General features: G+C 37.8%; 1 protein-coding gene across 2 annotated transcripts in view; it reads left to right on the top strand.

The window, feature by feature from the left end:
- Positions 1 to 674: 674 nt before the first annotated feature.
- Positions 675 to 27,246, top strand: part of FUT9 (fucosyltransferase 9) — a 111,305-nt gene continuing 84,733 nt past the window's right edge. Inside the window, exon 1 of one of the 2 annotated variants that reach the window (XM_084515642.1) lies at positions 675 to 809. The gene's annotated coding sequence lies outside the window, so the exon portion shown is untranslated. Of the gene's footprint in view, positions 810 to 6,183; positions 6,684 to 27,246 lie in introns of those variants that run through there. The other variant, XM_084515640.1, reaches the window with a different exon arrangement.

The raw sequence follows: 27,246 nt of genomic DNA on the forward strand, positions 1-27,246 counted from the left end.
AAAGAAGAGAAAAGCCCTGAAAAGCCAATTTGTTAGGAATTTCCTTGTGAGCAGCAATGAAACATTGAGCCTTACTCCTGCTGGCTTTACAAATGTCCACATTTAGACCTAGGAGTTTCATGGTGTTCCGTTTTTCCCACTGCATCTGCTGGTTACATGGCTTGGTATGAGCTTACAGAGACCAGAAGACATGCCCTAGCCAGGGACTGTAACCTGCTGTCTAGCACATATTTTTGCTAATAGCTACAGAGCAGCAAAAACAAGTATCTGTATCTCTCAACAGTTTTATGGAAAAGATGTGCATATTGGTAATTATCCTTTTTTTCCCCAGAGAGTTCTTACTAGCATGAAAGAACAGTGGCACTCAGGAATACCTTCATGCCAGCAGTGAGCTCACAGTGGTTTAAACCAGTTTGACCGTGGTTATAGAAATATTTGTGCTGTCTTCGGTGAACTTCGGGTCAGGCCTCTCTTTGGAATAAACCTGTTAAAGGCACAGACCAATTCCCTGAGCGACTGTAGCCCTTACAGCAAATCAGCAGTTTGAAATGTGGAGCAGCATAGAAATCTACCCAATCTCTCTCTTCCTTGGCTTCACAAGTGGGAGCTGTTGATACCTGCATAGCTGTTGGTACAAGGCAGAGCGGAAGAGCATAGTAAGTTAATAATCTACAAGCAATTCAGAAACGTCGAGGGCAGAGGCACTGACACTGGGGAATCATATGTCTGCACCAAACGTCTAGTCGATTGTTTACTTGGAGGGCTGATGAAAAAAGGACTGATGAACCTCTGAAACAACTCCTTGGCAGGTAAGGCTACTGATGTACTCTCATAGAGAGTGCCATGCTCTCATCATCACTGTATCCTTTCCCCGAACATACTTGCAGCAGTTTATCAACATTATGTAATGCAGGGAGAGTTGAGAACAAGGATAAAGAGTTGATGGCCAGCTTTTAGTACGGTGGTTTATTTGGCAGGCTTGATTGACAGTTCTTACGTTCACACAATGCATTTTGAGCTGCTGTCTCTTTTATTTCTAATGTCAAAAAAATTATTCCTGATCCTAAATAAACACCTGGGAAGTCCTCTAGGTTTCAGGAGCAGGCTCGAAAGACGGCTTTTAAGAACTACTCCAGCGTGCGGTTTATTTCTCGTTCGGTGATTACCGTACTCTGTACGTTTTCCTCTTGTTTACCGCCTTTTCTCCTGCCACGGCACGGTTTTGTGTTCTCCTGCCGGGTGGGAAAAATAAAAGACAGAACGGGGAAGAGCGCGACCGGCAAGACCTGTGCGCTTCTTCCCCCGGGGGCTGCGGGGAGCGAGGGGGGCACCGGGGACCCCCTGCCCTTCAGAGGAGCGGGGCGCCCTTCCCGGGGGCGCGCCGCGGGACGCGCAGGCGGAGCGGCAGCGCGCCCGCGCCCGCCGCGGTCCCGGGGGGCTCCGGAGCCCCCCTGCGGCGGAGGGAGGGGGACAGCGGGGGGAGACGGCGGTTCCCTGGCCAGGGGGAGCGGAGGGACGGAGGGACGGAAGGAGATGGCTGGGCGAGGGAGGGATGGAAGGATAACGGGCGGAGGGATGGAGAGATGGGAAGATGGAGGGGCGAGGGATGGAGGGATGTGGGGTGGAGGGCTGAGGGCCGGGGGTCTGAGCAGATGAGGGCTGCGGGGCGGAGGGCTGCGGGGCTGAGGGCCGGGAGGGCTGCGGGGCTGAGGGGGACAGACGGCTGCAGGACCGTGCGCCCGCCTTTCCCCGCTGCTCCCCCTCCGCTGCGCGCCCCCGCGCCGCTCCCCGCCTCCCCTCCCGCCGCCGCCGCGCGTGCCCGCGCCCGGGGCTGACTCTCCCTCGCATCCTCCTCCGGCGGCGGCGGCGGCGGCGGCGGCAGCGCCGGGGATGGGCAGCGAGAGCGCGCCCAGGAGCAGCCCGGGCCCCGCCGCTCCCCCCTGCTCCCGCGCCCGCTGCTGCTCCTGCCCCGCCGCCCCCCGCGCCCCGGGGGCAGCGCCGCGATACCCGCAGCCCCCGCCTCGGACGGGTGAGTCACCGGGCCCCGGCCCCCCCGCACAGCACCACCATCACCCCAGAAAAGCACCTGCCGTGCCTTCACCCCCCCATCCATCCACAGCCTCCCCCGCCGACCATCCCGGAGCGGCCCCGGGCATGAGCGCTGGGGGATTTGAGGAGGGTGCGGGGGGAGGCACCGCGCTCCGCCTGCCCCTGTCCCCGGGGAACTGGGGGTCCCGGCCCCCGGTTTCTGCCCTCCCCGGGGGGGCGGAAGGAGCGGCGGGGGTGGCACTGGGGCTGCGCGGGAGCTGCGGGGGAAGGGGCTGGCGCCCTGCTGCCCCTCCCGCTGCCCCTTCCCACGGGGGTCTCTCTCTCTCTGTGTCACAGACAGACGGATACCCGCACGCACAGACACCCCGACAGCCCCGCTTCCAAGCTCCGGGGCCAGAAGCCCCCTCCTCCCCGCACACACCCGCACGCCCTCCGCAGCCCCCCATGCCCGGGGCAGCCCGGGGGAGGGTTCAGCGCCTTAACTTTTGCGAGGGACCATTTTAATGTGCTGGTGACACACACACACACACACACACACACACACACGACACCCGACCCAGCTGAGCACAGCTGGCTGCCTCCCCCGAGTGGCACCCCCGGGGTGCCGGGCCCTGAGATGCTCCGCGATGCTCTAGGGAGAGCCCTTCGGGCAGAACTCGGTTCTGGGATGGACTTTTCTACCCCTCCTGCCCCAGCAAACAAATAAATAAGTATAGGGTCGGAGGGGATGGGGAGGAGAAGTCTGTGCTTGTTTGGCTTTCGCTGCTCTGGAGTGGCGAGTGCAAATGTTGAAGATGCTGGGGCTGAAAAGCCTTTTTCTGGTTTTGTGTGTCATGATGCACACGGTTGGTTGTAGGTAGTGTAGTAGCTATCTGTATCCCAATAGTTCCCTGCCAAAAGGGTTGTTATGGCAGCAGCGCTTCCCCCTTTTATTTAACATCTCTGGCTCAGAGTAATGCTAAAGACCTGGAAACTGCCTTAACAAAAACAATAATAATAATAATAAGAAACCTCTTGCCTCTTTGCCAAATAGCCAACAAGTATGAATATAGGATTCAAAGTAAATCTTCACTTCTTTCTCCAGAAGCTGGTGCTGTGATAACACTTAAGACTGAAGGAGTCTGGGGGGAAACATCTTTTAATTTATTTTTTTCCCATAATTCCTGCTTTTTGTTAAATTTTTGCTGGGATTTTTGATTTATTTTTTTAAAGTGTTTCACTTATACTTTTTTTTTCTTTTTTTTTTTTTTTTTTTTTTTTTTCCTAGCATTCTGTCTCAGTTACAGAGAACTCCTTAGTCCTGCACTGCCCTGGGTAAAGAGATTAAAGCAATTCCACATACAAGTACTAAAGGGAAAGGTTGTATTTCTGTAGATGTAGCTTTCTGGCATAGTTTACAGGATGGTGAGTTTGTCTGCAATAAAGAGAGGAAAGCTTGTGAGACTCATCAGAAAGCTTTCATCACACCTTAACTGCCACGGCTGGTGGCAGCCTGAAACAACAAGATTTAAAGGTTATTATGGAAATAAGTTCTTCTGTCACTGGTCATGATCAGCCTGTTCCCAGTCAGACCACAAATAGTTGTAAGAGAAATGCTCTGATTTTGATTTCTATTTAATCAGTAGTGTTTTCCAGAAACAGTGTTTAAACCATGCAGCCTTTGATTAGGACTGCTGCTAAAAACACATGAAATTAAATAGGGAAAGGTTTATATTATCTCTCAGTTTTTACTCTGCAACTATATAGTTACCATTTGTTATCTCCAGCTGGAGTTTGCCTGAGTAGAGGTTGAGCAGTGAATGATAAGGATGGCAGGATTTTGTCCTGGAAGCTCTTGCATTTTTATTTTGGGCAGAATATTTACAGACCGATATTGATACTGCAGAATGAAATGTTATTGAATTGTGATATCTTGTTTTCAATTGTACATTTTGAAATAAGTTTTGCTTATCAGTAGGAAAGCAACATGAGTGTGGAACTGTTCATTTAAGAATGAAAAAATGCTATCCCAGTAGGATTCATGTGTTGAAGCAGACTAGGTGCAGGTTAAATAGGTGAACTAAAATGACATAGTGTAAGTGATCCGTAACTAATTTTCATTGCTTATAATGAAAACAGGCAATCTTGTCATCTTCAAATTGGAATAGAGACATGTTAGAAGGGAGGTGAAGAACAGCAGTGTATGTCTTTAATGACAAACTGAACTCTTGAATAAACCTCAGAAATTCTGGAGAGACTACAAATACATTTCTTGATATAATTGTGGTCATGATTCTGATCTCAATTAAATCAGTATGAGTTTCTCCACAGACACAGGTGTGAGCTGAATCAAAGACATTTCTGCTAACCATTTTGAAGGAACCAGGATGTGAAAAGATCATTTGTATTTTTCCCTATCACTGTAGCTGGAAGGATTTATTTTATGTCTGGTATGGAATATTCCAAGCTTTACCCTTCTGAGCTGTAGTCAATCCTATAGTTCTTACAAGCCCAGACAGCTCAGCTGAAATAATTCTTGTGAGAAATAATAAAGCATGTATAGCTATGGACTGTTCTTCTGGGCCCTACTGGTTAAAAAATTGTAATGTTTGATGGTAAAAGGGCTCGATTTTGAATGACATTTTCATATCTGATACCAGTAAAATTTCATTTTAGGCTGTGGAAATAACATGTTTCTTAAAATGGAACATTATTTGTTTTACGGTTCTGATATGAAAGAGCTAGCTGAATCTAGTCAAGCTGGAGAGCAGATGTTTCTAACTTTAGTGATTTAAAAAATAAGTGTAAATTGTAATGAAGTAAAAACAGATTTGGTCACTCTGTAAAGGGTTACAGCTGAAGTTATTTATGCAAATGAACAAACAGATTGCACTTGTTTAACATTAGACAGAGGAACAAAACCAAAAATGGAACAAAAACAAAAGCTGGTAGTACCCAGTCAGTCATTGTAGTAGTCATTTACACACAGCATATGCCCCAAAAGACTGTTGCAAAAACTGCCCCAAAGGTTCCAGCTTCAAGGGTATGACTTGAAGAATGGGAGTCCAATGGAAAATGTCCCAGTGATTTCAGTAACCACTTGTATCTGGAGAACATTGTTAGCAAAGGGTTTGGTAAAGATAATCCAATGAAGTACCACAAGGATTCTGACAATTGCTAAAACATCCTCAGTTAGGAGGAGGTCCTGGCTTCACGGAAGCTGAATTGGAATATTGCCATTGATCTCACTGGGGCCAAAATGTCATCCGGAGAATTATGTTTCAAATGACTTTTGAAATACGTTGTGTGTTATATGTAATCTAGTTTTAATTTGTGTGATATTCTATTAAAATGAGGTTACCTTTGCCAAGCTTGAGTTATTAATTAGTTATTAGCGATCATTTTCCCTTTCCTTTTACATTTTTTTAAATGTCAGTTTTTCAGAAATGGCAAGAAATACAAAATAGTCTTCCTGTAAGAGTGCACTCATAAGCTGAATAATTCAAAACCTGTACTGTCATTGTGCAATCAAATTTTTAATATGATGCTGTCAAAGTCATAAAATAAGAAAATCAAATGTGACATCATAGAAGACAAGGTATATAGCTGACATGACATCTGGATGTTTTAATATCCCTGCTTTATATTTAGTGGTTAATGAAGATAGACTTTTCTTCCTCTCCTCTGAGGAAGTTCCTAATACCACATATTAAATGTTCAGGAAAAAAAAAAAAAAAAAAAGAAAAAAAAAGATGTGTATATTTTCTTAAAAAGAGATACACTTCTTGTGAAGAAAAGTCCCTTATGTAAAGGAAATGAATTAATGAAGGAGACAATTTAAAGCCTTCACTGGGAAACACAGAGCTGAGATAATTTATAACTGGGGAGGAAAAGTATTGGCAGATGGGTTTTTGAGAATATGGTAGATATGAGCTTTACAAAGGATAACTTAACTATTTCTACATATGTATGTACCTCTGCATAAAATAAATAAATAAATAAAATAATATAAAATAAAATGAGACTGATGCACTCAACCCCCTCAAAAAAGAGTCATTTCTCTCTCTCTCTCTCTCTTTTTTTTTTCCCTATTGTTTTTCCTCCTAAATTAAGTTCATTTAATTCTAATGAAAAGGTGCCAGACGGCAGAAATAGAAAATGACACTGTTTGTGCCCTGCATTTGTGAAGCATAGACAGCAGCAATGCCACTCAGAGTTACCACCTTGTGCTGCCGCCTCAGCTCTGCTTTGCTGGATGGGGTACTTGATATTGCTATAAGAGGTCAATCTCCTGAGGAAATTTGCCTGGAAATGGATCAGAAGTGGGATTTTATTCGTCAGTCTTGGCCTCTGCCATCTTCAAAGAAATCAGACCCAGATGTGTCTTCATAGGTGCTGGCCAGATCCTGTGAGGAGCTCAGCATCCTCAGCACCATTTATAAAAGTGCTGAGTGCTTTCCAAGATCCTTTAAGAAATTGAGTGAAATAACCAGTTCATTTCACACAGGCCACAAACCAGCTTTCAAACCACAATGATTTTCCATCACTACTTCATGTTGGCTGTATTTGAATCAGTGAACTAGAGGTGAAAGGCTCCAAAAATGTGATTACCAGTCCCCTGAGACATTTAGTTCTTCAAGGATATCTTACTGGAAGTATGTGCTCATATTTCACAAACTGGAGAAGAGTGAAATGAATTAATAACACTTTTATATTATTATTATTAAAAAAAAAAAAAAAAAAAAAAAAAGAAGAAGCTTTCACACTATTTCTTTTAATTATGTAGAGAAACTGTTAATGCTGTCAGATATTTTATTCTGGAAAGAAAACAATCCATGAGCAAAGAGCTTCACTTCTTTACAAGATAATGCTACATTTCTTGATCTGACAATAGACAATGTATTACCATGTTATACATTATAGCCATGTTTATAGACAACAGACGTTTAACCATGTTTCCATAGCTGGCTAAATTAAAATATTCCAATTCTAATACCTTTTCCCCTGTAACTTCTAATACCCAACAGCACAAAATGTCAGAAAACAAATTAATAAATAAATACAATTTGATTCTTTTTAATAGATATTTATACATAATGGTTTGCTTTGTATAAATGAAACCTACAACTCTTGTAAAAAAAAAAAAAAAAAAAAAAAAAAAAGGAAAGAAAAAAAACACTATTGTAATAGTACAACCTAAACTTATTATGTATGTAAAGCTTCTGAACTAAAAGAATCCACCAGCTGAAACACTAACAAATATACTTTTGTATATCTTAGTGATAATCCAGCTGTTAAAAGCTTTGTTCTTTTCTGTAGATGTCTTCTTCCATGTCCTTTATCCGGGATAAACTACAACTATAGCAGTTTCAAACTGATAAAATGTGTTAGAATTGAAAGTGCAGAAAAACCTGTTTACCTATTTCAGTGCTAGAATGGAAAGGCAGAGATCTATACAATTCAAACTTTGAAGGACACAAAGATGTAAAGCATATACTTCAAAACTATTTATTTCATTCATTTAACAAATGAGTGATGGGTTTTATTTTAACACGGAATGTGTTTGTAAATTTTGTATTTATCTAGGGCCTTTCTCACAGTTTCATTTACCTAATAAAAAATCTAGAAAAAAAAAAAAAAAATATATATATATATAGTATTTTAATTGTATATTGACTTCTGTCCCAAAGCATCTAGGTATTTTTAAAACATTAGGCACCATTTCTCATATTGAAATGCACAAGCTGAAAATCTGAACAAAGGACAGATGTGGACTTCTTTGCGATTAGCAATAAATGGTATCAAATTTTACATAAAGCTTATATTGATTGCTGATTAATGTTCTTTAATGGTTAAGTGAGTGATGCTCAAATATTCTTTAAGAAAATAACTAAAAAGCATAATTATAGTCCAAGATTAATTACAATTATTTAATAATACATAATACAATATTAATACATGGTGTCTTTCTTCCTGATTTGAACTATGGTTAAAGTTGGTGATTGAAAACAGTTTGACTGAAATCTGCCAATTCTTATGATAAAGTCAACACTAACATCTTGTTTACATTTTTGTCTTTACATTTCATAGAATCATAGAATCATTAAGGTTGGAAAAGACCTCCAAGATCATCTGGTCCAACCATCACCCTACTACCAATGTCTCCCACTAAACCATGTCCAACCTTTCCTTAAACACCCCCAGGGATGGTGATGCTACCATCTCCCTGGGCAACCCATTCCAATGCCTAAGTGCTCTTTCTGAGAAGAAATGACTCCTAATTTCCAACCTAAACCTTCCCTGGTACAACTTGAGGTTATTCCCTCCTGTCCTATCACTAGTTGCCTGTGAGAAGAGGCTAACCCCCAGCTTCCCACAACTTCCTTTCAGGTAGGTGTAAAATTTTCCCCACAATTCCTCCTGCATTTTTTTTTTTTTAAACCCACTTTTTTCAGTCCAAATAGAGACACCAGGTAGGAGTTCCAAATTTTAAAATAGCTTCTAAATTATTAAGCAGCCTCAACTCTGCGTATTTTGAAGGGCTACCTTCAGATGAGTCACCACATCTTAGGAAGTCAGGTACTAACAGTAGTACCCAGAACAGATTACTAACTGAGGACAGATGGATGCAGGTGGAATGTAGACCTTGCCAGACACCATGGGGTGAAGGAAGCTCATAAAGTGTCAAATCTAGTTCTCTCTGCTTATCAGGGTGACATTTCAGAGCTTATTGAAATGTCAAATATTGTGTCCTTTTGAAATAAAAGATACAAATTTAGAAGTCCTCAAAAAATGAAGTCTTTCCTCCAAATTGTTTCAGATAGACTGAACTGTTCAAGCCCGGCTTTTAAAATATTATAATATACATCTCAACAACCCAGAAACCATTTGAATATTTTATTAGATTTTCTTTCAAATCAAGACTTCACCAAAATTAGTCCAAATTCATAGAGCGCTGTGATACCTGTTGAACAGCATATTCTGACAGAATAGGATTTCAGTGAATTTTCTTCAGTGGCTTTAACTACAAAGGAAGAAAGGCCTTCCTTAAAGTTAGGGTTATGCCAAATGAAGGCATATCAATCAATCATTTATATGTATGCCAATTTCTGTGAATGCAAATATTCCAATAAATTGGCTGATTGTGTAAAACATGTTAGTCCTATGATAAGCACTCTGACTTTAACAGACTTTGTCAGAATTGAGTCCTTGCTACTCTTCGCCAAAGCAGGGGAAGTCTTGGCTTAGAGGGAGAGAGTTATGGAAAATCATAAACTTTTGAAATTAAGGAATCGAAAAAGGAAATACTTTACAGTCACTAACACTGAATATTACATTTAAATGGAATGGGACAACATCCAACTACACTTAGAAAGCATTCAAGTTGTTATTATTATTGCCTGTGTTTTTATGTTTGGAATCAAATTTGTCAGCTACACAGCCAAGGCTATCAACCTAGGCTATCCTGATTTTACGATTTATTTAATCTGGCAATACAAAATTTTCACAAACTAACTGCTTAAGACTATTATTCAGCAGTTCTAAATACCCATAGTGTAAAGGCCAATGTTTAAGTATAATGAAGTAAGCTTGCTCTGAAACAAATGCTAATTGGTTTCTTGCAAACTATCAAACTTTTAAAAGAGTTTTTAAACAATACTGAACGCAGAAGGAAATGTGATAATATCCAATGAATGCCATTTTGGAGCATAACAAGCTTGCTAATTCTAGAACTTGTAATAATTAAGAGAGTTTTAACATTTGCCATAACCACCTCCGCTAAGAGACAACTGATGTCCCTACATGATACATTATCACTTAGATTAGGGTTGTTAGTGAGGAACTCAGTGAAGGAGCCAAATTGCACTTCACAAAGATCTACGCAACTCCCCCACGGCTTTCCACTGGCCACCCTTGTTCACAGCATGCATGGAAAGAAAAGGAATAAACATCTGCCTCTCCAGTGAGGCTTCCCAGGGGACACAAAATAACATTTAAAATCTGTTGGAACTAGTGTTCATAACTAGACAAAGTTTATGTCCTTCAGGCCTCATTTAGGGGAAGAGTCTTCTTTCCAAAGGTGTCCTAGGGTGGGCAAGTGCAAGGATCGGAGAGCATTCATATTGCTAAAACACAACAAACAAAAATATTGACTATAATAACTAAATCTGTTTTTTAGCTCTTTGCACGAAAATTTCTTTTGTATGGAAAGTCTATTTTGTGCAAAGTGCTATGCAAAGTCTTGTGTAGCAAGTGATGCTAATGGTCAATGGGAAGGAATTCCATATTGATTGCACATTGGAGCTCAGCACAGTACTGCTGTGGGACCAGGATTTTTACACAGTTGACAATAATCAGCATAAGACTGGGAGTAATTTAATTTCATGCAATCAATGAAACAATTAGGAAAATGGTTTGTATGTGTATGTGCGTATAAGCTACAGTATGAATGAGTTGTGCAATTCAGTAAAAGGAAGTAGTTGACCAAAACCTGTGAAGTACATCAGTGAATAATCTAAGAAGATACCAGCAAGTCATAGTTTTTTCACATTTATAAGATGTGATTACAAAATATGGAGACAAATGTCTGTCTTAGAAATGCAGCCTGAAACTGGTAGGCTACCTATTACTAAAATAAGTTGCTTCTTCCCACAACATCTCGACACTTTCAAATAGCCCTACATCAGACATCACATTATCATATTCCTCTTGATCTTGTTATAAGTCAAAATAGACTAGCTGTGAAGACCACCCGCTTTTCAATTAATGATTTAGTGACCTACTATATGTATAAAGTTTATCACTGAGGAACAAGTTCTGTTTTCTTTAACAGTTAAGATGCAAAGGAAAAAACGTGTTATGATTCTGTTGCACACTGAGTAATGAAGCACTTGGCTAGATGAAAATACCACTTTGTGGGAAATTTTACAATTTTACAATTTTCTACTCTGAAAAGAACAAAACCAAAAAGTTGATATGTTCTACAGATTAAGAATTTATTTTTTTCTGGTCAGTAATTTTACTTGTAGGATAATCTAGTAGTGGATAAATTTGGAAGACTGATTTTGATAAAATCAAAGTAATTTGTTGTTTTAAATGTTAAAAATACACAGCAGTCACTTATTCAAAACATGTTTTATTGAAATTGACATTCTTCCAAGAGATATTTTGATGTAAAAACACCTTCATTCTCCCCTGGAAAAAAAAATAATAAAATAAAATAAAATAAAATAAAATAAAATAAAATAAAATAAAATAAAATAAAATAAAATAAAATAAAAAATCATGCAACTCTGATCTCCAGAAAAGAATATGATATCCTATTGGATGTTACAAGGAAGATCTGCAGCTTTCTGTATTAAGTTTTATATAGAGAACAGTCTAAACTACTGAATAGAATCACTGTGTCTAAATGTATTTTTTTTTTAAGTAAATATATTTTCTGGTATAGGAATATATACATATACATACACACACACACAGAAGCATATATACTCCTATTCTTCCTGGTCCACAGTAGCAGCTGAGCTACTAAGCATCCTGCTTAGTTGAAAACCTCTTCCCTGAAAGTGAGATTTTTATTTATTTTTTCCATAATAGAGCAGTTTCTTGGTTTAGATTTATGGTTTTATTTCTTTTCTTGAACTTTCTTGGATTGGCCTAATTTGTACTCCTTTTTGCTCTCATCGCTATGCAGATAATATTTGTTCCTTTCACTGGGTTGTTGAATAAATCATTTTGATGTTTGTGCCCCATTTTTGTAAGTGGCTAATGCTGTGTAATGATTATGGATTATCTGTAGTTTTCAGGTAAGTAGAAGAAATTACTCCAGAATTTTGCCTCTCTGAAGGTCAGAGATGCAAAGCCGGAAATGCAAGCCAAGGCACTAGGTTCCCAGTCCACAGCTGCAGCCATGCCTCTTTCTATACTACTAAATTTTTTTAGCACATATTTTCCTCAAAATATACAGAATTCTTCTGATGTCATGAAGGGAGGGTAATATGTGATAATCACAAACTCTTTCAGCAGCAAATGGAAAAAGGCTGGCATAGACTTGAGAGAATTGTCAATGATCAGTCGAGATAGTAAAATTCTCTACCTACTGAAATAGAAATATATATATTTCTAAATATTTTTTCAATCTATTGTTTCAAAATAGCATTTTCTCCTGCTTCACTCCCACTTGTATTCCTTTTCAGTCTGTTCCCTTTCTTCCTGCCGCTGTTTCCTTTATGCCTCAGATTCATTTCATTTCAGATCAGAATTTCCTTTTTTTTTTTCCCCTTTACATGGATTCCCAAATTGTCACTTCTTAATTATATAAAAGCCATTTTATTCAACCCAGGAAAAAAAAAAAAAAAAAAAAAAAGAAAAAAAAATGAACTTTTCACTAACAGCTACCTGTGATGATTGAGGGCAAAATTCACACACAGAGTTATAACTAAATACATTAAAGGTTTTAGGCAACAAAAAACATGACTTGGGTGTATTTGTCTGTGTTAGCAAGTAATTCTGCACAACAGGAGCAGACCAGTAGATCAAAGCAGCTGGTGCTGAGGTCCCTTTATTTAAAATATGTGATCAACGCTTTTTACCATGGACTAGATTTAGTTTGTTGTCTTGAACCAAATGTTACTACCTTGTACATAGTCTGAGGCTGTTCAAAGGACCGATTAGCTCAGATCCATTTGTCCCCTCTGCAGGACAAAGTACATCTGGTACAGGCTGTAAGCAGAGCTTCCAATTTAGTTTCCTTCAAAAGAAATCTAGTTCCTGCACACCAAGACTGCTCTGGAAACCAAACCAATGTATGGTAAATGGGATGCACTACAAAACAACACTACTTCTCCCAGACAAATGGCAGCATAATCTTTTAGTCTCTGAACAGCACAATCCACCATCACCTTGCCCTGGAGTTGCCTATTGCTAGCTCAGTTTTCAATCTTAAAGTTCTATTTGTCTATGTCCCAAGAAGCACCTTAAGTCTTCTGAAGATCAAAGAAGTTAAAGGACTTGCATAAATGTTCTATTATGTGATCATATGGACTAAGTACTGCAACCAGGAACCCATTCCTTGGGCAATTGCTTTGGATAGTAGGCTAAAGAGTCATTCATCATGTGGGCAAATAAATATTTAGTATTTAAATATTCTGACCATGTAGTGGCATCGTTCCTACAGGTGTGACAAATGTCTTATCTCAGAATAATCTCTGGGAGCAGCAGGTTGCAGTGCCAGAGAAGGCAGTCGGCAGAACCAAACCCAGGCTGTGGACAGTTTGGAAAACAAATCTTATCAGTTTTATTAGCAGAGCACCACCATCACCTTTCCTTTTATTTTAAAATAAAATAATTTCAATTTATTTTTTGTCTTCCATTCAGTTTCTAAAGGAGAGGAAAAAAAAAAAAGAAAAAAAAAAAAGAAAGTATTTTATATCTACTTTGCTAGAAGGATCTGAATAATATATGGATGGTCCTTAAAACCTTAAGCAGGATGCTTAACTTCTGCCTTGGTAGAATTTAAAACAGGCTTTGTGACATGTATTGTCCTCTGTATCAAAATGTCTGGTCAGTGTCCTAACTTCACATAACTATCTGTTCTGTGTGCAGGGTGCCCACAGCCCAGCCTGTTCCACCTGACTTCCTGAGGGACTGTGTGCAACTTAAATAGGAACGCTTTATGTGATGTGTCTTCAAGACACCAAAAGTGAAGTAATGAATTGTCTTTTAATACCCAGACTTCTTGGATTCAGCCATCAGGCATTGAAACATTTATAAACACAGTACTTGTCAGTTAAAGACTCGTTTCTCTGCCCTGAATTAGGCTTCACATGGAAAGCATGGGAGATAGATGAGTAAGAGCAGAATTCAGTGAAATCAGCAAGCTGAGCGTCAGAAGGAAATACAATGGGACAGTAATACACATACAACCTACACCTTAAAGGATCTACTTTCAGCACTGAGCAACCACCTACTTACTGAAAGTAAGCACGTACACCAGACCTGCCTTTTCTACAAAATAATTAAAACATGCTGCTAATTGATACCCAAGTATCCATTAATTAGAGGACTTACCATTTGGGTGGATGACCTTTTAAAAATGTCCCCATGTGTCTGAACTAGAGAAAATACTTCGCTCACAGACACTTTCAGGTCAGAAATGTGCCCTTACTACTGACTGAATGGTTATTTTGGGATGAAGTGAGTGACTTTCTCCTTTTGAAACTTTGCCAATTTGCATAATTGATTAAAGAGGTAATGGAGGAAGAATTTAAATCTGACACTCTTCTTTCACAGAAGAGTGGACTAATGTTGCTCTGTGGAGTCAATTGCTGCTCTTGTGAGGGAGTTTGTGTTCAGAGTCTGGGCAGGGTCAGGGCTTGAGGATTTGTTGTGTAAGCACCACAGTGCTTTGAGATGCTAGGCTGCAGCTGCATGAGGGCTGAAAAGCATTAGTGGTGCCTTAGCACTGAATTTAGCATTTGACCAAAGCACCAACTAAACCCCTTGATAAGTTTTACCTTTATAGTTCATTTAAAAAAACAGAGTGTTAAAAGGAGGTTTTGGAACTACAGAGAACTACTAATAATAGAAACCTTCAGTGAATTTAATGGTCTATAAAAAGCACTTAGTTGCTAGTTTGGAAACTGAAGATCTCTGTTCTTGCATATAATAGATATAGTGCAGTGAGCAATAATATAGCTTTCCCATAGTTCTTCATCACTTTGCCTCCATTTGTTGTTATAAGATATTAAAGTCTATAGCCAAGGCACAAAATAAGCTAATGTCCAAGGGAAGAGAAGAATATATTAGTTCAGGGAATTATGCATTGGATGAAAGTAAGTATCTATCATTTTCTTATAGACATTCATTTTTGATGGACTATTTACTAAAAAACAAATATCTTTACCAGTCCTTTGTCTCTTTTCTTATTTAAGATTTTAAAGTCTTCATGGTAGACACTTTTCCAGTAGCCTTAAAAGCTGTTGTGTACTAACATGATAGCTCAACATAATCTAATCTAGTTTTTACGCTTTATTTTACAAAGCAAACCTTTACATAGGTTTCTGCAACACTTTAAAAAAAAACAAAACAAAACAAAACAAAACAAAACAAACACCTTTCTGAAGTCCTTAAAAATCTGATTTATTCATACTGAGTTAAGCATTCATACTTCCTAATGCTCCTTGAGCAATTATCAAATTGTAGATATCATTTTAGTGAAAGCCCTAATATTTGTGATAAATCTTCTCTGGTAAAGATTATGGGAAAGAACTAGCCATTAAAATTTATTATCTTCTGTTTAGACCGAAACCTTTCTGAAGCAGGAGTAAGTTGACAAGAGCATTAGAGTATCACAGGTAATAATGTAGTCAGTGCCTGCAAATCTGTTTCGGTTGGTAGGCTGTCTTTCCCTGTTTTTATGACTTCCTCTAACCTCAAAAGAGTGTTTTCAAGGAAAAATTTTATCTAAATTATAATGAGTGGGAAATGTCTCTTTAACTATAGCATAGAATTTCATTGTTGCATATATTATTCCTTTCAGATGATTAGCCTGCAGTTTTTTGATAGACCAATTTTGGCCTGGAATCTTCCTAGATTTACAGTCCAGTTACTAGAATATATCTATTCCATGGTCTCTTAATCTTACAAATCATTATTGGGTTTATGTCTCTTTCAGAGTTCTAGAAAACTGGCTTTCCCCTCTGACACATAGATATGCCAGAACTATCATTACTTCCTGCTAGAATCAAATCCTCATCTACTGATCAGTTATGCATGAATATACCTGGGAAAACCCACTTTAAATATTTGCATTTTGAAATCCCTAAATTTTCTTGAAAGGCAGTGAGTGAAGCTAGAAATGTGCCCTTGACTGTGAAGCATTTAACTAATTTATAACTCAGCCTAGTCTTTTATGTAAAGCCACCAAAATTTTAAGTCTAAATACAGATATGATAATGTCTTTTAATTTCTATATTTATTATCTTCTTTTTGGTCACTTATAATTTGCATCTTTGACTCTCATTTTTTTTCTTTACTTTCCCATCTTCTTTAGCAGTATTTTATCACTCAGACATGATTCTACTTGTAATCAACTATAATCAACCCAAAATTGTGAAGAGGTGCCTGAACAGGTTAAAAATGTATTCATGAATGGCCCTCATTTCACCTCACTTTAGCCACCAAAAGCAAGCTAACTTTCAGAGTTTCCTCTGCAGTTAAGAGAGGGAAAGACATTTCTAGAGAGCAATTCACTGTGCTTTCTGGACCTCTCTCTTAGAATGGGAGGAATTACCCGGTGAAAGTACTTGTTCCTCCCTCTGACTATAAGGGAGTTTCTGCGAGCACTATGGAGAGTATGTCTTTCTCTTTTAAGATGCAATTTAATTATTTAAGACCATCAATTATTTTTATATAGGACTTTCATTTCCAAGGCCATAACCTGCGGCTGACTTGGGCTATCTCTAGACAGTAGGAATGGAGCCAAAAGAGCTTGCTGTGCTCCCCTTGTATTTAGGAAAGCTGAGGAGTACGGTACAGAGAGATTTCAGCTGGCAGCACATAAGCCATTGTGGGGCTAGAAGCAGCACAGCTGTGTTCCTGTGACACTGTACACTGAGCTAAGAAACTCTGTTGAAACTAGCTTAATTCACTGGCACAGTACCTCAATTTTCTTTAAATTTGTTTATTTCAAATAGATAAGTAGGATATTCTATGTATTCAATTTTCTTCCAGTTAACCCGTCTCCCAGTTTACTAGGTTTTGAACAAATCATTACAAAAATTTAGCAAGTTTAGGGACATCCTGTACAAGTCATTTTCTGTTACAGAATATATGCTCCCTTAGAAGCAGTACAATCATTCATTTTGTCCTACCATTTCTGTATGTATGCACATCTATATTAAGCCAATGGAGGAAAATGTGAGAACATCCTGATACTCAGCTCTGGAGTAGGGCTTATAGTAATGCAACTTAATTTAATTACAGAAAAGTCCTCTCATTCATTTCTGTGAATGAATACAAACTAGATGCTAATAGATGACTGCATACCATCAATTAGTGCTAAAACTAAAGCATGCATGACCTAAATTTGTCAATAGATGTCCACAATAGTATTCCAAATAAGATCTTCTGAAGGTGTTCATGACATACCAATATTTATTTTTAGAACTGCAAGGCTATGAAGAATAAAACTGCAATCTTCTTGGAAAGCCTGCAAAGCAAGCCTGACTTTCTGTGCCACTGTTGTCATTTTGCCATCTGAATGGATACCATTTAAATAAGACTCTGAAATATTAGAGCTACATAGCGTGTTGTCAGAGGGAGTGTTTTGACTAGGTAGAGTTAAATTTGGTCTTTGCCAAAGGATGGTACATGAGGATGGGACTGTTTCCCATTTTGGTTTACTACTCTTTTACACTAGGGTTACTCTCTGTTGTTTCACCTATAAGTCCTTTTAGTTTAGGAAGTTACTACAATCTCTATGAAAGGAAATACTAATCTAATCAGAGGGCTCAACTAGTTTTATCATTGTTAAATGCTTGGGGGGAATAGCTAGCGCCCCCTGCTGTGAAATGTCAGAACATTTTCTCCTTTCCTAACTTCCAATTGCTGAATATGGAGACGACAGATCCGGCTCTGTCTCCCTGGAGTAGAGAGTTGACCTCAATTCTTCAATATACACAAGTTCCTTACTGGCCTTTTGGGCTGAATGTAACAAGACACACAAAAGAGGAACTAAAATCAGTTTTATAGCAGTGATATCTTTAAATTCACTACAATCTTACAGATTCAGTATTTAATTTTCCCTACTACATAGGGGCACAGGAAAGGGCTGTTGATGCCTAATTTCATTATTTTATGATATATGCCCGGTGTTGTTTGTTTGTTTGTTTGTTTGTTTGTTTGTTTTTTTTTTGTTTGTTTGTTTGTTTCTCTCCCTCTTAATGCGTCAACTTAGAAAATTACAGTATTGCATGAAAATCTCAAATGCCATGAGACAGAAAAAAGAAAAGCTAGGAACATAAGTATTACATTTGTTATGCAAAATCCTTCTACACCTACTAAATATTATTGTTTCTTAGTTCTGTTAGCTAACAGATACTATTTAAATTATTTAAATTAGATTAGATGTTTTAGCCTGAAACAAATGATAGGAAATTATGTGAGCAGTTGAACTTCTGGATCATAGAAGTTATAACTTCCATCTGTCAATAGGGGTAATGTAGGTAGGTGAAGGTAAGTCATATCTGTAACCAGAACTGTAGGATGAGATTGTTTTCAAATGATAAGTTTATAGATATCATGAGTGTAGGACACAGCTTCAAAATACCTCACTCCCAGAAATAAACAACAACAAAAAACAGCAAGGTTAAAGCATATTTTAAAAGCTTCCTCATTCTTTTATTTTTAAGTAAAATATTTTTTGAGCCTGTCTTGTACAGCTTGAGTTACCATTTTTGAGCTCTTTTGGCAGTTCTACAGAACAATCTTTACCACTGGGGTAGTTAAGATGGAGCCTGGAGAGTGACAATGATTTTGAGTGAGTGCAGTGAAGTTGGATAAATTTGTGCTTCAGAAAGGAGGTAGAAAACTTTTCTATTTTATACATACTCTTTGTCATATAATTTGACAAATATCCAATTATTTTTTCTCTCGCCTTTTGAGAACCATGAAATTGTGCAGAAAAAAAAAAAAAAGACATTTTTTTGGCTTATAGAAGTTTTATTTCTTGTGATAAAACAAAATAAGACCTGTAGAAATAAAACCTTCTACACAGAATAGTTTTAATGGGCTAGCTGTTAAAAAAAAATATATCTTTTTTAGATATAACTTGAATTATGTTAACTTTGGTAAATCTTAATCCCAATTTCCCTTCTGTACTTTGATGGACATATATACTTAGGCAGATAGTACTATTGACAACAGTGTGTGTAATCCTACTCATCACTAGGATTATAAATCAGGGGCAGTAAAGAAAGCAAAATTGGGTCTTGAGCCAAATTCAGTATGGAAACCTCTGATGCTCTAATTATAATCTTTTGTAAAGTAGTATTCTTCTTAACTGTTCATTTTGCTTCATAGATAAAGTTAAGCCTTACACTTGGATCTTTACTGAGTCTATGTATCTTTCTGTTATGAGATGGGGTGTGGGGAACTGGTCATGTTAACTCATTATGTTTTGATGCTGTGAGCTGCAGCTTTCCCAGAGCAGCTGCTTTTTCTGACAGACATAATGCTCTACACCGGGTCTTTGATTTTCTGCATATTTTACTTGCTCATTAGGTCTTGCTCTTTGTATGTAGCTGCTTCATTCATAGTATTTATTCTACTGTATGTTCCCAGATGGTCAAGTATTTTCATCTGTGTTTTCTATTTTGCTTTTGCAGAAGTTGCTGAAAGTTTCGATAAGCATCAGTGGAGGCAGGTTGAAATTATAACTTAAGAAAATAACAGGAGAAAGGAGTATGAAACACTGGGTGCTCAAATGTAACAAAAATAGCTGGGAGGGGGGGATAGAATAGTAGGGATGTATACTTTTCTATTGCAGTTTTGAGAGCAAAAAGAGTATTATGAGGAACTAAAGGTCTGCACATGAGCACATTCCACTTACTGGAAATTGTCCCTCTGACTATCACTTTCACTTGGAAAATACTCAAGTCTCTGGCTGTGTACTGCCAACATTCATTCTGAGCCCCCCATATGGACAGAGAAGGTTTTGTTTTAAATCTTGTGTATCTGATGATTTCTTGCTTTCACAGGAGAGGTTTTTGTTTGAGTTTTCCTTAGGAGAAAAAAAGTTGTAGCATTTCTATGACTTACATTTCATGTTTACTAGGTCATCTCTTTTATCATTAATCACAATGGATTATCTGAGTTCTAGCCTTGTGTGTTTTTTTACCATTTTTGGAACTTGTCATTGCATAAGCATCTACATTTTGTTAAATTATTACCAACACTGTGCTGTAACAATTTAACTATATTATCCACCTGATATTTTAGAAAATTAATAACTTTTTTTTTTTTTTTCTTTTCTTTTCTGGGAATAACACCCACAAGCAGTAATCATTTCGATTGTAAAATGTATGCCTATATTTCATTTCAGGCCATGGTATTCTAAAATCTTATGGATCAGTGAAATTCAGGAATTCATTTCTTTCTGATATTTGCAGGAAAACATTTGGGTTGTTGTTTTTTTGTTCACTTTATTGGACTTCAGGTCACACTGTGATTTTATGTGTTTTGTTGATGCCTCATAGGCTCTGGTCTACAGACCTTTTTGTTGGGCAAACAGATCTTCAAAACAGAAAATCTCAATTCATTTAAAGGGATATTTGACAAGTTTGTAGCCCAACTCTGTATTCTCTACATGACTCAAAGATTGCTGTGGTCATGTCCTGTTATATCTATTGAAGGTCTTTATGCAAATAAATATAGATTTTAGCTAGCTTTCACAATTTTACTTATGCTTCAAGACTGAGAAAGTCTTGAGTTACTGTTCTGTTGCCAGCCAATCTTTGCAAGTTGCCACTGTATAAGATTCAGAAGAATTATGATGGAGATCAGACATCAGAGTAACTGAGAGAATATTCAGTTTCAATATGTATTTTGAAAGATACTGTCTTCCTAAATGCTAGTTTTGTTTTGCAGTTAACACAATTTTGCTTTAGGCTTCAGCAAATAGTATTGTGGGAAGAGAATTTTGCTTTGTACTTTTCTGTTATTTCAGTTTAAAGATCCTTGCAGGCACCAGTGTCAAGCCTCCAGGAAATACCTTCACAGGGTCATTCCCATTGCTCTGTGTAACTCAGTGCTTTATGGAAAATCAGAGTATCATGGATATATTGGGACATCCAGAGAAAGACACGGTCCTTAATGTCCTGAAGTTCTGCTACTCCCTGCTGCTTTGAAGCTGGTAATGGTGGGTCACAGCAACCAGCACTCACAGCTCCTCTGAATGCCCTCTGGGCCTATCTGTAGACACCCATCAACTTGGGAACTGTCATGAGGAACTCAACACAGAGATGAAAAGAGAAATTTTAACATTACTGTCCTTCACTAATACCCTACCAGGCTCCCAAAATAAGTCTTGGAAGGTGCAGGATAATAGAGCTGCTTACTCACAGAGCCTGCAGAGCCGACCCTTGTAAATATGCATGTTTTCAAAGGGAGTGGAAAGTCCCCTGTAACACCTGTCCCCAGGAAACATTGATCATCGTTTCCTTTCTAAGCTATTTTCTAATGAAGGAAACACTTTTTTTTTTTTTTTTTCACAAAACAAAAGAAGGCCCATTCCTAATTCCTAGGCAAAATATTCCACAATTAACATTTGTCTGTTTGCTGTATTCTGTTTAAGAAGCTTTAAATGTTGTTTTCATTGTGATTTGATTTCTGTGTTTTATAACCTTGGTATAGTTATCAGTCCATTTTTCAACTTGCCAAGTCTTGGTAAAAGTGATAAATTTCAGTCCTCGGAAAATATGATTATTTTCATGACTATGTAATGATGTGTTCTTTGGATTAAAATGTATTTTTTCTTTGTATAGATATATAGTAAGTGTTAAATGAAACTAAATTATGCTGGATATAGATAAATTTATTCTAAATAATGTGAAATTTTGCACACAGAAGTAGATCTCAATACTAGTTTTAGAAAATTGCTGAGGTATGGTCAACATAATCAACATAATCAATTTAGTATCAGCACTTCAAATTTATTCTGGTTTTGATTCTCACTGTCTCTTTACAGCAACAATTACTTTTATTTATGTAATGAAGTATTTAAACTCAGTTCAGTACATACTTTTGCAGGTAATAATAAAACCTCTTGCTGTGATACTAAATATAAGTTGTCTGTTTTCTCAGTGAAATTAGTGCACTAGTAATTAAGAACGCATTTTTAACTCTAACTTTAGAAGTTTCTTGCTTAAATAAACAGAGTAATTAATATATATATATTTTTTTTTAAAAAAAAAAAAAGGAAGGGGAGGGAAGGGAAGATTTACTGAGTTTTGAATGGAGATAGCTTATGTTGCTGTTTGCACAGGTAGTTTTGTGAGGGGATTTAGCTTTACAATGTTTTTATTTTTTTGCTTGTTTGTGTTTTAAAAGGAACAGACTTTGTTTAAAGTCTAAATAAACTCTTAGACAAACAAAGATTTAAACATACAAGTTTAAGATATGACTTTTCATTTTTCAGTGCTTTCTAGTTCATCTGTAAAACCTTAAATTTTACTGTAGTTGAATGGTTATGAATTTGTCTGCTCAGCCATTTTGTAAGGAAAGTAACATTTTCCGGTGGAACAGCCTACTTGAGGTTTGGTTTGTCTATTTTTTAAGAATATTGAAAGAAACTAGCTTGGTGAATGACAGCTTTATGTCCAAGAGGATTTGTTTCCTTTTGATGACAGATTTTTATCAATAAGAATTTACACTGAACTTATCATTCAAATTGGATAATTTAATAATCTGTCAAAGTTGTGCTAAGATGCAGGGATAAAAAGGTCGTGTTTTTTTTTTGTTTTGTTTTGGTGGGGGTATTTTTACTGACTAAGAATAATGGCAGCGTGTAACAGATTGAGAATATTCATTCAAATAAGGGACTTAATGAAAACAATTGTAGACTGAAGAAATTAAAACAAACAGTATTAGCAAATAAGAAATGTTGTAGACTGTAAAATTAAATTGTTGATGACACAATGACAGAATTACCAAAATAATTTCTAAATATGTTTTAAGTTAGAGAAATAGAGATTCCACTAGCAAAGGAAAGTAGATCTATTAAAAATAAATAAATCGATCTAGTAACATAAATTCTATGGGACAAATGATTTATGAAGAGATACGCACCATGTACCTTGCTTATATAGCCCTATTTCTGAGGTATAGAAGTGCAACTGTCTCTCAGGTTCAAGCAAATACCTCCTTCTGAGGGCAGTCACATAATAAGTAGTAGAAAAGACTGAGCTGGACCATGCTTGAGAAAAAAGGAAGCCAATGGCTGGCAGCAGAAGTGGTCATGTTGATTTTTATTTATTTATTTATTTTTATGGCAGATTCACCCAAGCTACCTTATTGAATGAGGGAAATCCACTTTTCTTTACCCTTCCCACTTCTTGAATATCCCATGGGATATTCTCATTTGTTCCATCCCTTTAGCTGTCTGTTAAAGTATTGTTCAGCAAATAGAGTGATATACATGTAGTCAAGAATAAGTAAAAGACAGTTTTACTCTACATTTAAGATAGGATAGTCAGATAAAAAGAGGAAACCCTGGCTTCTGCTCCAGGCGATACTTATTTTATATTTAATCATTAAGAAAGATGAAATGGGTTGTTCTCAGTTCTACATATGGAAGTACTACTGTCAGTGAAGGAATAAAAAAGACACAAAAGGCATTATATTCCCAAAGAAAGCCAAAGGTCAGTCTTCCCTTCCTCTGTTCCAACATTTGACACATACTCCACTTATCAGAAATATGCTAGACAGCATTGCAGGATGTTTATGAGATGACACTTACAAATATCAAATGATGAGTAGATGCTAGTTACCTCCCTATAGATTCTTGTTCCTCTTATTCAATGGGAAAAAACAAACAAACAAACAAAAACCAACTCTTTTATGCTAAAGATATTATGTTAACTACATTTTATATTATTTTTATTTTTATTCATTTTCATTAGCAGGGAATGGGACTAAAATTGCACAGATAAAGTTAAGTAAGAAGAGATAGTCTTCTCTCAGATGAAATTTTGAAACTGTTCATTCTTAGATTTGGGTATCATCATTGTCAGAGAGGAGGTAGCTTTTATTCTTGAGTCCCATTCGAGAGCACTGAGGGAACATTAGACTGGCTATAGACATAGGCATAGGAAGGAAATCTCCTGACAAAGAGATCCTGATCAACCCTGACAGATTTCATCCTTCGTCCTTGCAACAGCATCTAAATGTGAAGGACTAATGCTGTCCAAACAAATTAATGAATAATAATAATAATAAAAAAATGTCTGCTAGTGCTATTTAATGCCATATATAATTTCTTTTTAATCCTTAATGAACAGATCAATTAGCTCAAGTTGGAGACCGTGTTTGGAGATTGAATTAGGCAACATGGTAATTCCTAAATCTTGATTTATTACCAAAGACACATTATTATTTATTTTTTTTTTCATCCCAATTTGAGTCTTGATAGCATTCTTATTAGCAGGAAATGATCTATTTACTGACCCTTCTGTGATTACGGCATTTTCAGTATTCACTGTACCTTTTTTTTCTCCTTTTTTAAATGAAGGTAGCATTAAAAATTAAGAACTAATATTGCATCATGTAGCCTGACCTATGTTATTATTTATTGTTTGATATTCAGCTTCATAATCTCCTACCTATTAAGGGTCAATGTTAGTGTTGTTAACTGATCACTCTTGCTTTCAGCTTGGGAAATCTGAGGTGCTGTTACTGCATTCAGTTTTGCTCTGTTTTGCAGCCCCTAGCTGCTGACAATAGGTAAAGCTTTTCCCATTCCCAAGAAACCAAGTACCTCATGTGAATAGCTTGTTTGTACAAGCTTCCTTTGTCTGAGGTCTTCTCACTCAGCAGAATCAACACTGTAATAAAAATGTCAGTTTCGTTTTTAGTATGAAATGCTTGACTTTTTTTTAACAAGAGAGGAACACTCAATGTTGAAGCAGTCATGAAAGAAAAACTCTTTTCATGACCACTAGAATAAGTGGACAGGGACAGTGAGGCAGAAAGCAAAGACTGGGAAACTGGCTTTCCTCCAAAACAAGAAAAAGCTACATTTTAGGACATAATTGAATGATTTGGTATTCCTTTGAAGAATTAACACAGCATAATCTTTTTAAATGAATAAAAACTAAATATATGATAATCCCACATTTTATATATATATATATATATATATGTATATATAAATGAATGTTTGAAGTGTTAATGGATGAATTTACAAATATTTTAGATGAGGAAAACAAGTGACAATACAACTGCTGTCTGGGTTTAAAACTACAAACACACACAGGCCCAATTATCTACAATGAAGTAGTGTGAGAAAAAAAAAAGGAAATGAGAAAACTTTAAAAAAAAAATTAACATCTTGTCAGCATACTGACTTCTCTGCTTGCTTAATAGAAAAGGGTGTTATCAGTTTTATTTCCTTTGAGGATAGGGAAGAAGCTATTATAGTGCAGAATCCCTTGTGCCTATGAGAAGAGAGCTGAAAATAGATTGAAAAACGTGTGGGAAAAGCAGGCATAATCAAAACTAGTTACTCTACAGAAACATTTCTTTTTTTTTTATATCCCAGCTAATGATACATATTACACATTTTTCTGTTTACCTAAAGAAGCTGCTAATAGTATTCTATGTAAGCACAGAAAGGAAACTGAATTATGGCTAGTTTGCAGAGAACTCAAATTCAATAATTGCTACATAAAGCATGCTTAAGCAAAGATATTCAAACCCAATAAAAAGGGGCATTCCTATAAATACAAACAGTGTCTAATTAACAGAGAATCATAGCTGAATATGTGACATACCCTGAAGGTTAAGTAGTGTTTTATGTGCCTGGAAACAGGCGTGGGAGGCAAAAAATAAGATCTATTCATCAAGGGAAACTTGTCAATAACAACCTCACAAAGGCCACAACTTTCATCATCTTTATAACTGATGGCTGCATAACGTAGGATAATACAAAACACATCTCTTGGGGATGGAGGTTTGTGGTTAGGAGAGGTGGATGAGGCTGTCAAGTGACTTGCAGTATTTATTTCATTCTAAACATGATTTTTTGTCCTTTTCATGAGCACAGCCACATGCACCCACATACCAGAAGTCTATGTGATGCCTAGACTGGAGAAGGACAAGGTCAAAACACATTTGGGGGATGATAGGAACCAAAAAGGGAATTTGACTTTGACTCACCAGAGAAGCAGACATTCCTCTGCTGATGATTTGGTCTTTTTACAGCACGAATGAGATTGAAGTATTACTTGAAGAAGTATGTAGCAGGGAATGACGACGGGAAGGATTGGGAGAGGAAGAAATAATGAAAAGGAATACATACGCACAAATACAAACTCACTGTTTCTAACTCAACCTTCTTATTCTTTCTCATTCTGTGACATGATCACAGAATCACAAAATACTTGACGTTCGGAGAGTCCTCTGTAGGTCATCTAGTCCAAGCCCCTTGCTCAAGCAGGGACACCTAGAGCAGGTTGCCCAGGACCATGTCCATATAGCTCCAAGGAGGGAGACTCCACAACCACACTGGGCAACCTGTTCCAGGGCTCAGTCACCTGCACAGTATAGAAGCGCTTCCTGATGTTTAGAGGGAACCTCCTGTGTTCCAGTTTTGCCCATTGCCTCTTTTGCTGGTGCTGGGCACCAATGAAAAGAGCCTGGCTCTGTCTTTATTGCATTCTCCCTTCAGGTATTATATACACCTTGATAAGAGCTTTTCTGAGCCTTTTCCTTTCCAGGCTCTACAGTTCTGTCTCTCTCAGCTTCTCATAGAAGTGCTCCAGTCCCTTGATCTTCTTGGTGGCTCTCTGCAGGGGGTTGCTGATGATGTCAAACAGACCTACTGTTTGTCTCTTGATTTTTTTTGTATTATTGCCTGGGATGATTAGCCAACCCAGGTGTCTTCACCCTCTCCTTCCAGCCCTTTTAAAAGCTTTGTTATCCTCATCTGGCTGATTTCAAGTATCTTAATACCCTTTTAATATTGTGGAGACCAGAACTGTACAATATAACCAAGGTGAGGCCGCACCAATGCTCTCTAGCAGAAGAATCACCTCTTTTGACCTCTTTTTTTGGCTGTGGTGTGTTTAAATGCATTCCAAAATACAGTTTGCCCTCCTGGCTGCCAGGTCACAATACTTACTCAGGTTAAGCCTGCTGTCAGCTACCACCACCAGATCCCTTTCTGCTGAGGTGCTCTCCAGCCATTCATCTCCCAGTCTGTGCATATGTCCAACCTTGCCTATGTCTTCACCTGTGTACCAGGTGAAGAAGCCAGCATTTTCCTTTGCTGAGTTTCATGCCATTGATGATTGCTCAACACTTCAGTCTATCTAGATCCCTCTGCAAGGCCCCTCATCCCTCCAGTACCTAACAGTACCTCCCAGTTTACTATCATCAGCAAACTTGCTGAGACTCATTCCACTCCTGCATCCAGATTATTGGTAAAAATGTTGAACA

Source organism: Aythya ferina, assembly GCF_964211825.1.
Source record: "Aythya ferina genome assembly, chromosome: 3".
In the NCBI taxonomy this organism is placed as follows: Eukaryota; Metazoa; Chordata; class Aves; order Anseriformes; family Anatidae; genus Aythya; species Aythya ferina.